This window comes from Gracilinanus agilis, chromosome X, assembly GCF_016433145.1.
Source record: "Gracilinanus agilis isolate LMUSP501 chromosome X, AgileGrace, whole genome shotgun sequence".
Lineage (NCBI taxonomy): Eukaryota > Metazoa > Chordata > Mammalia > Didelphimorphia > Didelphidae > Gracilinanus > Gracilinanus agilis.
Genome location: NC_058136.1, coordinates 4,063,576 through 4,077,028, shown reverse-complemented (window position 1 = coordinate 4,077,028; position 13,453 = coordinate 4,063,576).

Here is a 13,453-nt window from a genome sequence, read left to right as displayed (position 1 = left end):
CTCCGGTCTCCTTGTCCTCGGGGTCAGGCCTCCTGGTAGTTCCCGGTCTGCCCCTCTGCCCGAGGTTCCTTCTGCAGTCTTTGGGGCTGCTTCCACAGCCTCGCTCAGGTCTGCACCGGGTCCTCACTGGAGGTCCAAGCCTGGGCTGGAGATCGATATTCGTGCCTAGGGCACTGCCCTTGCCTGCGCTAATGCTCTTAGGGCCCTGCTTTCACCCCCGCAGAAGGTAGTGAAAGTCCGTGGGCTGGAGATCTTTATTCGCTCCTGAGGCGATGCCTTCAGTGCTTGGGAAAGGCAGAATTTTAGGGGCCTTTGTCCCCGCTGGAGGCGGTGCCTTCACCCATGTGGACGCTCAGGGAAAGTCCCAGCCACCTGGGGTCCCTCGTCTTGCAGCGCACAGGTACGGGCTCAGGGGCTGCCAGTGATTATCTGGTTGCCCCAGTCCTGTTTACCCGCTTGTGCGGTGTGGGGGGGTGGGGGAGGGGCTTCTTCCTCTCGTGTTTTAGTGAGAGATGTTTCACCCCTTTAAAGTGTGGAAATGCCCCGATTCTGCGTACCTTCGATGCTGCGCCCTGTTGTGGGGTTCTTTCGTTTCTCTGGACTCGTTTTTATTTCCCCTTGAGGGGTCCTGTGTGGTTTGGTCAGGAGAGATCGAGCAGCTGTTCCTTACTCTGCCGCCATCTTAACCGGAAGTAGAATCCAGGTCCCAACACCCTCTTTTTAAAGGGGTCACTTGTGCATCATTTCCTGTGCCTTCCCCTAATTTGCATGTCCAATCACAATAGATGCTTCTCATAGTACGCCTAGGGGGTGGTCAGTCAATTATGATTTGTCACACGTTGGTTACAGACTTCCCAGAATTTGAAGGTGCTCACCTTTGGTGATTAAATCTAAAGATGGGCAGTGTAGACTTAATCTAATATCACAGATGCCAATTATCACCACTGCTATTTAATATACTAGAAATATTAGCAGTGGCAAATAGAGAAAAAAAGAAATTGATAAGGTCAAAATTGGCAGTGAGAAAACTAAACTATCACTTTTTGTAGATGATATGATGGCATACTTAGAGAATCCTAGAAAATCAACTAAAAACGTAGTGGAAATAATTGAATAACTAGCAAAGTTGCAGGGTACTAAATAAACCCTGTAGTTTCTTATTAGATTTCTTGGTCATTATTTGTTCTGATCAAAAGTATAGGATTTTGATATGATAGGTATATGAGAACTGGGTAGACTATCTCTTATTGAGACAGCCATCTCAGCCAGAAGTTTGAGGCCAGCTTTCTATTCACTATGCCTTGGCTTCTTTTCTGTCTGAATTATTACCAATTATGAATTAGTAAGGTTTGAATTAATAAAACTTGACTTTATGGATAACTTAAGATGACAAGAAAGACTTTTAGGGTTCTCCATTTGTCAGCATGATACATTTTCCATCATCTCTTTACAATTTAGCTATGGGATAGAGAATTAGGAATATCATTTTGTTCAACCAGACATCATAATTTCCCTTCTCTCAACCTAAGTTTTACCCTCAGTGAAATGAAGGGACAGGATTAGAAAATCTTTCATATCCCTTCCAGCTAGGCTTGCCAGGTGGCTGATATTATATAGAATCACACAATTTCCCAGTTAGGAGAGACTGTAGTAGCTGTCTCTGCACAATGTCCTACAGAGGTGAGCATCCTGCCTTTTCATGAACATCTCCAATGAAGAAGAATTTGCTATCTCCAAAAGCAAGTCACCTTATTTTAGGGCAACTCTAATTAGGAAGTTTGTCTTTCCATCATTTCTCAGTTTGCTTTTTAGGAACTTCAACCTATTTCTCTAAGTTCTTTCTTCTGTGTGAAGGACAAAACTGATCTCTTTTCCATGTGACAGCCTCTCAGGTGTTTGAAGACAGCACCTCTTGTGTTCCTACCCTCCACTGAAGTCTTCTATAGGTTGAACATCCCTGTTTCCTTCACCTCATGCTCATGTCTTGAATCTAAGGCCTTTCACATCCTGGTTGCCTTCCTCTTAAGGTTGCACTCTAATTTCTATATGCTACACGAAGCTGTGCTGATCCCTTCCACTCCCAGTTTTTAACCCTCATCCTCCTTTAAAATTACTTTGTAGTTATTTACTCATGCATGAGTTCCATTCCTCTCATATGGAAAAGGACATGAGAATAGCCTTTTGTCCATCTACCCCTTAGTCCATCCAACCTAGGATTCTGCAGCCTCTGAGATAGGCCCAACAGGATGGCCAGAGAGAGAGCCTTCTCGTTTTTGTCAGTATTAATGTCAAAGATTAGAAATAGCTCTCAACAGCTTGGGGGAGTAGCCATGGTGTTTTGGAAAGAACACTAGGTTAAAAGTTTGCAGAACTGCTCACTTGTTCTTCTGTAACAGGAGGGACATTGGGCTTTATCCCATCTAATGTTTCCCTTAGTTCCACATTATGCAGTTGTATTTCATTTTTTTTAACCATCTCTGAAGCTTGTCATTCAAGGTCAGAGGCAGCAGGGCAGATGGAAAAGGCAGTGGTTCATACCCTCATTAGGGTATCATACCCTCCCTAACTTTGCCATGGGTGCCAGCTTCGCCATCTCCAATAACATTACTCAGCCTTTTCCTTTTAGACATATTACTACCAATTAGGTCATGGATGTACTTCCTGAGTCAGTTATTGATGTTGCCCGGGCAATAGAAAGTGAATCAAAGCAAAGGGGCATGCTAATTTCAAGCTCCATTTAGAAACGCAGAGAAAAAATAATGACTGCTTGATAGAAATTGGCAAAATTGGCAGAAAGAATTTTTATATTCAAGCCCAGAAGGCACTAGAATATAAATCTTCACACTTGCCATATAATAACCAAATAAAGTGATAAAATGACTTGAGAAGCACTTGGCAAGGGCCTTTTTCTGTCATTTGAGTACCCTATCTCCCATTCTAGGCTCCCTAAACTCAAACTGTGTCATTTTAAAAACTGAAATTAACCTTTTGATTAAAATTTGCCATTATACCTTCTTCATAATCACTGTTTTTGGAGAGGAGAGATGAAGAGACTCTGGCTTTCTGAAGCAGTGATTAGGCAACAGCTTTCAGTAAGTGCTCCAAGAATTTGGGAGAGTTGTTCCCTACAGTTTTGTTCATTGGTAGCTCCAGTTATTTAAGAACAAAGCCAAATTTTCAGGATGAAGCTACTCTCCTTGCCATTAACGAAGTCACTCAGGGTTATATTTGAGAAGTCATTAGGATTGAGAACTCTCTTTTGGGCCTTTTTGATAATTAAGTGTTTTTCCAGGTTCTTTCATCAGAGGATATTTCTAGAGGACAGACCGCTTTCTACTCTCCATTAAGCTATAGATATTAAGTTCTCCCAAAGAACCTTGATCTTTCTACTCCAGGCTCCAATGATCTCTAGTTCCTCTGAATTCTTTAGATTTATAGGTTCCTCATCTTAAAACTTGAAGGGACCTTAGAGGTCATCCAATCAAGATGTAAAACTATTATTATGCAAAAACTCCTGAGTGTACTAAATTTAATTGGGAAATATTTTACCAAATAAACACAAAATATAGTATAGTATAAATAATGTCAATTTTTGGTTTTCTAAGTCACTGTGCTGTGGGTAGGGATTCATTTCTATTTGAGTTTAGCACCACTATCTAGTCCAGAATTGGCAAACCTTTTAGAGATCATGTGTCCAAACTGCACCTTCAAGCCACCTGTGAGTCCCCTGCTTTATCCCAGAGAGTGGAGGAAGGAAGTGCTCATATTGGGCTGCTGGACAGATGGGTGGGGCATATGAACATTGTCCTCAGGCATGGTGGAGAGGGGGAATGGAGCTGGAGCACAAACATTGATCTAGTCCAACTCCTTTTACAGAGGAACAAAATGAAACCCATAGAAGTTGAATGACTTGCCCAAGGTCACACAAGTGCAATGTAGCAGAGTTCAGATTCAGATTCAGTCTGTATGACTGAAAGTTCTGCCCTCCAAGTTCAGTATTCTGTTTTCCCCCTTGTACCATAGTGCCTATGGAGTACTTGGACTTAATTAGACAATCTAACTGCTTTGCACTTTTTATTGCTGCATAATTATACTGTTTTTCGTCAAGGAGTCAAGAAGTTCTTTGAAGGTAGGGACATTGTCATGTGCTTTTTTATATCCTCCATTGTTTCTATTATGTCATTCTATACAAAATAATCACTCACTAAATATTTTTTAACTAATGACCACCTTAATAGAACTCTTGTATCTGGGAGGAAAAAGAAACTGAAACTTCTTGCTGTTACTTTCTTCCCTCTGCTTGATGGGAATGGGAAGCCAGCTTCACACAGCTAGTGTGAAGACACGACTGGCCTACTATGCCTCTCATTTATAGGTCTTGTACTAGCTCTTAAGGCTCACGGTAAACCAACAGGAGACATGCAAAGCCAGTCTCTATACTCTGAGAATACAATTAGTAAACCACAGTTGGTCTACATACCACTCTTGGAGAATTGTTGAAGCCCATAAATTTTAAAGTGATATAGATTACAACCCTGGACAGCTCCCTGAACACCTGTGCTTACCAGCCATGCTATATGCTTTAATGTCTATGATCATTTGCCACTGTGAAATTTTTGCTCAGACAGTTCCAGAAAGTAAAAACAAGTTTTGCTTTCTTTTTCTATGCAGAATTGCAGAGAGAAGATTTATTTTTAACAATTTAGGCCCCTTTCCCTTCCTGTGTTGCGTTTAGGAACCAGAAGACTTTGCTTAGCTGAGTGTTAGTTATTGAAACTTTTTTCTCCAAGTATGCTTGGCTGATTAAAAGTCAGGTTTCAGCTTTAGTCAAATACTGCTGCTTGGGAAGCCACAGAGGTGCCTGTCATGAAAAGGAAAATCTGTACAACTCTTAACAACTGACAAATTTCTTTGAATGGGTTTAAGTGGAAGAAAGTTAATTTCCACCATTTGTTTATGTTTTAATTTTTCACCTCCTTTTAGTGTTTTGGGCAACACATTTTGTGAAAGCTTTGAGATCAGAAAGAATAAAGAAAGTGTGATATGATAGGTGTGTGTGTGTACACACAAGAATACACATGCATGTATGCACTCCAGAGCTTGTGTTCCAAGAGTGGGGAGTGGAATGTAGGCATCCAGTAGAGTTTAGAACTCACTTGGGAATAAACTCTAGTTCTTATCTGCCTAGCAGATGTCAATCCTGTGAGGAAAAACCATCACCAACTTTAATCACTTGAGCATCCCCGACATTTTTCTTGAGTTATACCCAGGAGCAAAAGTAATGAAGGATGCTCAGAGTATTGACAAACAATATCCTTTGCTGGAGAGGAAGGTAAATGAGCTCACTGAGTAGTAGAGTAGTGTCATTCATGCCTGTGTGGATGGATGTGCCTTGCAGGCACAAGACCTGGGAGCAAATGAGCAGTTGGGACCTGGCATGGAATGAAATTTTCCTAGGAAGGATTTCAGTGAAAAAATTAGAATACTCGGTCCAGTACTGGTGCTGGGATTCTCCCATACAACTTTGTCCAGCTTGGAGGAAGGGGAATATAAAAACCATGGGATGCTCAGCTTATTTGCTGGTTTTCTCTTCTGATATATGCATCTCCCTCTATGCCTCTTGGATCTACTCTGACAATTCTCTCCCAGGTCACACCTATGTGCTTGTTAACAAACTGGGCAGAACTGATGGAAATCTTTGATGTGTTCTTTCTCTAGTGATCTATGACAGGAAGCAGTGGGAAATGCTAGCCTTGGAGATTTTATACCTCCTGAGACATAGGATACTAGCTCGTCTAATATACCAGGAAGAAGCTAAGACCCATAGAGAAGGGAAGAGGCTTTTCTAAGGTGGTGACCCAGTTAATTGGTAAAAGGAAGGAGAGAAAAACCTTTATTAAGCACTTTCCAAATATCATCTCATTTGGTCCACACAACAACCCCGGAAGGTAACTACTATTAATATTACCATTTTTACAGTTAAGGAAACTGAGGTTGTTTAAATAACTGGCCCAGAGTCATACAGCTAATAACTGTCTGAGACTGGATTTGAACTTTTAGACCCAGCACTCTAACACCTCTGCTACCTAGCTAAGTGGTGAAATGCAAAGAACACTAGATTGGGGGTCAGAGGACTTGGGTTCCAAATTGGATTCTTTGATCTTATATCTCTTTGTCTGGGGGCATATCACAATTTTTATGGTTCTTGGGTGGCTCCTCTATAAGGTGTGGCTTCTGAGGAGGAGTCCTTATGAAAGTCTGATGTCATGTATGTAGATAGATGTTATAAATACATTAGTCCTGGTTTATCTACACATTGAGATTTTTACAGCTTCTTACTGGCTACTATGCATATAAATAACACCACTGAAGAGCAAATACTTTTGCTCTACATTTTGAAGTGATGTCCCAAGTGGAGGCCTACATTGCACTCTTGGATAATAAACGTTCTCTCAGTATGACTGTCTATCTGCTTTTGACTATGAAGTTAAAAAACTGTATTGGTTATAAAAGGGATTGAGCAGAACTACCAGTGAATTCCAAGGCATGAGCCAAACTACAGACATGCTGCTGCCTTAGGTATCCTGCTCTGTTTCCATTCTCCTCTCATATTCATGAAAAGTCACAAAGTATATCTGTACCAATTGACAGCTCATTTGGTTGGCAGCATTTCCAAGTCCTGGATTTTGGTTCAGAATTAGACTGTTTTGGACTTCTTTTGTTGAGTGGTTTTCTTTGTGATAGGATAGAAAGCAGTAAGTTCTTGCCTGCCATCAACTTCTCCCAGGTACTTAAATTTGTACCACACACATCTGAGGTAAATTGTGTCACTTGCACATGCTGGCCCAATGGTACATTAGGTAATTTCTTTCCTAAAGTGGAATATATTTTACAAAAGCTGTGTTTTGACTTCATTCCCAGAGTCATTGTCACACTGTTTTTTTCAGAGGTAGAATCATCAACTAGACTCTGTAATTTGGGGGATATATGGACCCTAAATATTGGTTAGTATTAGTATTAATCAACAGTTGATGGTAGCTGTGATCAGGTTCTTGAGTTGAGTTAGATCCTGAGTTTGACAGTTGGTAAAGATGGCTGAATCTAATCAGTTAAAAGAATACAGCTCAGACTATTTATTTTGAATATAAAAATTATAGGAAAGGGAAAGGAAAAGGAGAATAGGTAGGAAATGTATTTCTTATTGAATATATGTACTCTAAATCTAAAAATTCTTTTTTAAATTTAAACATTTTTTATTTACCTAAATCAAAAAAATTTATATATAACCGAACCCAAATTTCTAGCTCGCAAGAGTTGTCTTCTTCCTCAACAAAATCAAGGCTGACCTAAACTTCTTATTCTATCTATATAAACTATCTAATCTAATTTTATAAGTTATTCCTTTCCTTCTCTCCAGCTTTAGAGAAATCAGCTCTTGACAAGTTCCCAGCAGATAGCTCTCTCCAGGCCCTGCTGGCCTCCTTCACCACTGTAAGGTCACAGAGAGAAATCTAAGCCAGTCTCTCTCCAAACTAATGATCTAATCTACCAAATTTCCAGATTTTCCAAAATCTTCTCAACCAACTGTCACCAACTTCTTTCAGGGTTTTCTGAGGAAAAACCAAAACCTCCAATCTCTGAGTGCCAAACTCCCAGGGTAACTGTTATTTTTCCTCAGACCCCTTGGGCTCTTAGAAAATCTTTTAAAGAAATTTCATGAAAATTCAAGCTGACTTCTTAAGGTAAACTGTCCACAATCTTTCTCTAAACTGGAGACCTTCTTATACACAACATTGTTAATTAATCCAATTTCCTAATTAACTCTTAATTAACTAACAAATAATCTATTACAACTCCCAAAGGAGCTTGTATTAATCATTTATGGACCCATAAGTATTTATTAAGTGTTTGCAGTATGCCAGGCACTGGGCTATATGGGGACAGCCTCCTCCCTCTCCACCAGAAAAGATGTGGGGCAAAACCAGCCCTTTCTCTCAGAGAGCTTCCATTTTTATAGGGGCTATGTGTACATAAATGGCTATACACAAGATACAAAGAGTTCTTTGGTAATTACCTTAGTCCAAAAGGCTCCATCTTTCTATGTGTCAGACATAGTGTTTAGTGTTGGAGATATAAAGACAAAAATGGAACTATCCTTGACCTTAAATAACAGATTCTAGTGGTTGTGGAGACAACACATGGATAAATAAGCATAAAGTGAACATACCTATGGAACATCTGGGCGATGAGGTGGGAGAGCACATTAGTGATGACGGGAATCAAAGAAGACTTCCTGTTAAAAGTGGCTCTTGAGCTTTGAAGAACAATCTGTGCTGGTGAGAGATTTCACTAGGCACGGGAAATACTCCTGAATTATGTAGGTCATTTTGGATAAGATGGAATTGAAATGAATTGGAACTGAATTGAAAAAAATGAAAACTAGTGTAAGAGGCATAAGTTTAAAAGTAGGTGTGTAAGCAAGCTAGGAAAAGCCTTAGCTGGAGGTCATGGACATTCTGAATGGAATGCAGGGGAAGGAGGAGGTGGCTTGTGCCTGAGAAGGACTCCATGGAGGTTGGCAAAAACTGTTGCTGACCCTGGGAGATCTCAGAGCTAGGGGAGTTGTATCCAGATTCCCTGGGATCCTGAGTGGTGAAGGCTTACAGCAGAGGACATCAGACCTGCAGAGCAGCACTGAGTAGGAAAGTGGTTTGTGATCTGGTGGACAGCATTGCAAACTATCTCTCCCTACCTGGATACCTTGGATCACCTGTTCTGGTGGAGTTGACACCTGGCGTTCTGAACCCATCCCTGGATTAGCCATGAGATCCCAAGTAAAGCCACCCTCAGGTCCTCAGCTAAGCTGACCAAACCTGGCTAGAACCAGGTTGGGAGGAACTTTTCCCTTGTGACTCCAGTACAGATTTCTTTGGGCCCTGTCTTGCTTAGATCATAGGAGAGTGTAGTCAAGTCCTTCCCCTGCCCCTGTGGTTTGCCCTTAGCTTTTAAGTGTAGTAAACTCTATTCCCATCCTTAATTGTAGTTTGTCCTTGATTAAATGTGTTGCCTTAACTTATAAACTACTGCCTTCACTTTGCTGATTACCATAGGCCTAGTCTTGGTGCTTCAGAGTGGCAGTTGGACCTAACAGCCAATTCAGTAACAGACACCCCTTTGCTGTTAAACTTTAGTCTCCCTACTTGTTGGGCCCCTTCCTGTCATTCCTGTCTCCCACACATACCCACCTGTTTACTGTTTAAGACACCTTTCCCTGGTTTCTCCCTTAACACTAGACAGAGAGGAGGGAGAACAGAGGAGTGAGAGAAATCTTGATTAAATTGCTGACTTGCCCCATTTTCCAATGAGATTTTCCCTTTCCATGAGGAAAAGAGTAGGGGTCTCAGAACTATAAATTGTTGTACTTTTTGTTTAGTCATGTCTGACTCTTTGTGACTCCAGGGACCATAGCACCCTGGGCCCTTCTGTCATCCACTATCTCTTGATGTCTGTATGAGCTCATGTCCATTACACTCCATGTATATGGCATTATCCATCTCAACCTCAAACCATACCTTTCTCCTTTTGCTTTATATATTTTCCAACATTAGGACCTTTCCCAATGAATCCTGTCTCCCCAATTTGTGGGCAAAGTATTTGCGCTTCAGATTCAGTATTAACCTTCCAGTGAATAGTCTGCATTAATTTCTTCACATATTCACTGATATGATCTTCTTGCTGTCCACGGGACTCTCAAAAGGCTTCTCCAGCACCATAATTCTAAAGTGTTGATTCTGCAGGGCTCAGCTTTTCTCATAGTTCAACTCTCACAGCCATACATTGCTCCCAGAAAGACCATCACTTTGACTCTGCAGACCATAAGACTCATGCTTAAATCTCAGTCCAAACTAGTTTTATAGTGTGTGGATATTTAAGAAATCTTAGAGCCTATTTATTCTAATTCACTAGTTTTTACAGATGAGGAAACTGAAGTCTGGATGAGGCAATTGGCTTGTCTAAAGTCATACAGGTTGTAAGTAGCAAAGTTTCTGACCTAAATTCTTGTATTGTTTCTATCACATATGCTATGTTGCTTTGACCTATGATCAGATCTCTTCTCTCGATTAGTAACTTGTATTTTCAACTGCTCATATGCAATCTACCAAAACCTTCTCCTCCCATCACATAGGTATAAACCAATGGGATTCCCACTGGGGAATTGTATTCTTAATGATTGCAAGGATTTTTATGATACTATAACATTTGCTAAGAGCTTTAAATATGTTCACTCATTTTATCCTCACAACCCTGTGATGTGGGAAGCCAATAATAAACAGTCTCAAATAGATAAAAATATAAGACTCCTCTTTTGACCCCTTTTGTGATCCTTGTGATTTCTTGTTGGAAAGTATTGTGGCCTTATTGAAAAGCTTTAAACTCTTAGCAAATTAGCAGTCAAGAGGTTAACATTCTCCCCTTTGGTTAGGAATGCAGCTGCTGGTTCTCTGAGAGTGGTTTTAGACATTTAAGGCTGAAGAATTCAGGGACTTCCCGACCCAGCAAAATATTCCAAGACTTGGGGGCAGCTGGGTAGCTCAGTGGAGTGAGAGTCAGGCCTAGAGACAGGAGGTCCTAGGTTCAAACCCGGCCTCAGCCACTTCCCAGCTGTGTGACCCGGGGCAAGTCACTTGACCCGCATTGCCCACCCTTACCACTCTTCCACCTATGAGACAATACACCGAAGTACAAGGGTTTTAAAAAAATATTCCAAGACTTAACTGATGTTGAGGCAGCTACAATCCAAACTTGTATTCTTAGCTACACCGTGAAGCTTCTAAGGCTTTTGTTTTGTCTATGTTAAAAATACAGCTCTGTGTAGTTTTGGGAAACTTTTCTTGTGCTTTTGGGTGAAAGGGAGTTTGAATTTTCATATATAATAAACTTGTGACTCAATGGCACTTCAGAGAAGCAGCTATGAGTTAACAGTCAAGATCATCTCCTGTGTCCCATTATTTTCTTATCAACTAAGCTGTCCTTATCAGATTATCAGGAGATAATAATTAGATCTCTGTAACATAAGTGCAATTATTCTTCCCATTTTACTCATAGGGAAACTGAGACCTAGAGGTTAAATAACTTGCTCCAAGTCACATAATGAAGTAAGCATTTGAAGTAGATTTTGAACTCAGATCTTACTGAATCCAGTTCTGTTCACTGCTTCACCTAGCTACCTGGGATTCCAGTGGGAAAACAGCAGCCAAAATTCAGCTCCCTTGAACTGCTTTTTAAAACTCTAGCTAGGAGCAACACACGCATCAGCTGTTTAGGGCAGGGCCTTCCCCTTCATGTTAATACAGTAGATCTCCTGTTGAACCTAAGGCTAAACAGTTCTCAGTCTTCCTGTCCATGTCTAGAGTCATTGCTTTGAAGGCAATTCTTTCACTATGCTGAGTAGTAAATTGGTTGCTATTAAGATTATCTTCCAGACATGGGATTCCTGGTGAATTTTTTCAGTGTTGCTGTTTCCATAGGAGTGGGACCAAATGACCAGATGGCTTTTGGCAACCATAGTGAAGGAACAATCTGACTTCATCCTCCTTCTATACCCTGAAGGCATAGGGAACTCTCTGCCTTTGCGAAGTAGCCTTGAAACCAGTTATTTCAGTACCATCCACAGCACATCTTTGCCCATTGTCTATGAGAAATTATAGATAAATGAAACAGGTCTAGGTTAAAGATGCAAGAATTGTTTTGTAGGTCTGTTGGACCCTTATGTCCAGCCATATGGCTTTTCATTTTATCCTTATAAGTATATGGAGTCTCTTAGACGGCTTCTTTTCTCTTTACTATTCATGTCTCCTTGGAGGTACTTTCCATCAATAACAAATATTCCATTTAACTACTTTGTCATTTAGGAAGTATTTAGATTTCTCCACTCAAAGTTCCTATACTCTAATTGAGGAAGAACCAAAGACCTCAGAAATGGGCATATAGCACCTTTGTCCAAAAGGTTGAGCAAATTCTAATATGATTGATAGACTACTGAATGAAGTTTTTAGGAGCACTTTCTAGGTACCATCATGCCACTAGGAGGCAGAATTAGAGACAGTGCTTCTGTGGGCCTCAGAAAATGCCCACCAACCACTATTTCTTATCCCTTTATCAGAAAATTTGCATAGTTGCTGTGCCCCTTGGGAAGTGATCTTAGGAGACTAATTTTAGAATTTGCAGTCTCTAGAGAGAATATATTTTCCACTCACCTTTCTTAATATCATAGGGCTCATTTTCTAGTTGTAGCCCTAGCTAGTTGTAGCACTGTGTCCAATCTGTGTGAAGATAGGATTAACTCTTCCATTGCCTATTTTTAAATATCAAACAAAAACTTCAACCAACAACTTAACACTAAGTAAGGGAGTTTCCAAGTCACTTACTAAGGTGGGTGACAACCCCAGAAGTGACTGACCACCCCCTGGGGCAGTGCTAAGCAAATTAATAGACTGCAAGTGGTCCCCATCATATGGAGGAAGGGACAAGAAGGGTTGTGATAAAAGGACTATAAAAAGGCCTGAACTTCCTATCCAAGGGGTCTTCAGCTTGAATCTTTGGCTGGAAGCTTCGGCTTGGGTCTTGGACTGGGACTTTGGCTCTTGAACTGCTTCTTTTAAGACTGCTTCTGGGTCTTCTCCTTTGGAGTTGATCTTGGGTGAGTGAGTAGCTGATCCTTCTTTTCTGGTTACTGGAGAGACCCTGCCCTCTTGGAGGAGGCCTCATGGGTGGAACCCCTGTTAATTTACCTCTGGGTCCTCTAGCTGAGGGTTATCAAGCCCTGCCAGGGTTGCTCCAGACACCGGAGTAACATTTAATGTGATAGACTAGATATTTTCTCTACCCTCTTTTACATTTCTCTATTTTCATTCTTTCCACCTCTTTGTAAATAAACTACTGAAAGTCATTTCGACTTGAGCTATAATATTTTTTAAATTGGCGACCACCATATTATTTTAGCATTCTCATATATTTAGTCAAATCCTAAATTTAATTTCTTATGCCTGGTATTATTATTTCTCCAGTATCTCTTACTCAGGTTCATTGTCCATTTTGGAATCCTTTACTAAGTTGGCCCACATCAGAGTTCATAGAATCGTAATGTAGATTTCTAACTCAAAGGGAACTTAGACCTTTTTATTTATTTATTTAAGTTAGGGTGTTTTCCCATGGTTACCTGATTCACATTCTTTCCCTCTCCTTTTCCCTCCCTCCTCCCACAGCCAACAAGCAGTTCATCAGGGTTTTACATGTATAGGTTATATAATAGGTCAAGACCTATTTCCATATTATTAATATTTCCAATAGAGTGATCATTTAGAGTCTATATTCCCAATTGTAATGGGTAAAAGGGGGCGGGGTTTTGTGTCACATATATTAAAGATTTGTCACCAGGGGGAAAATCCTCAAT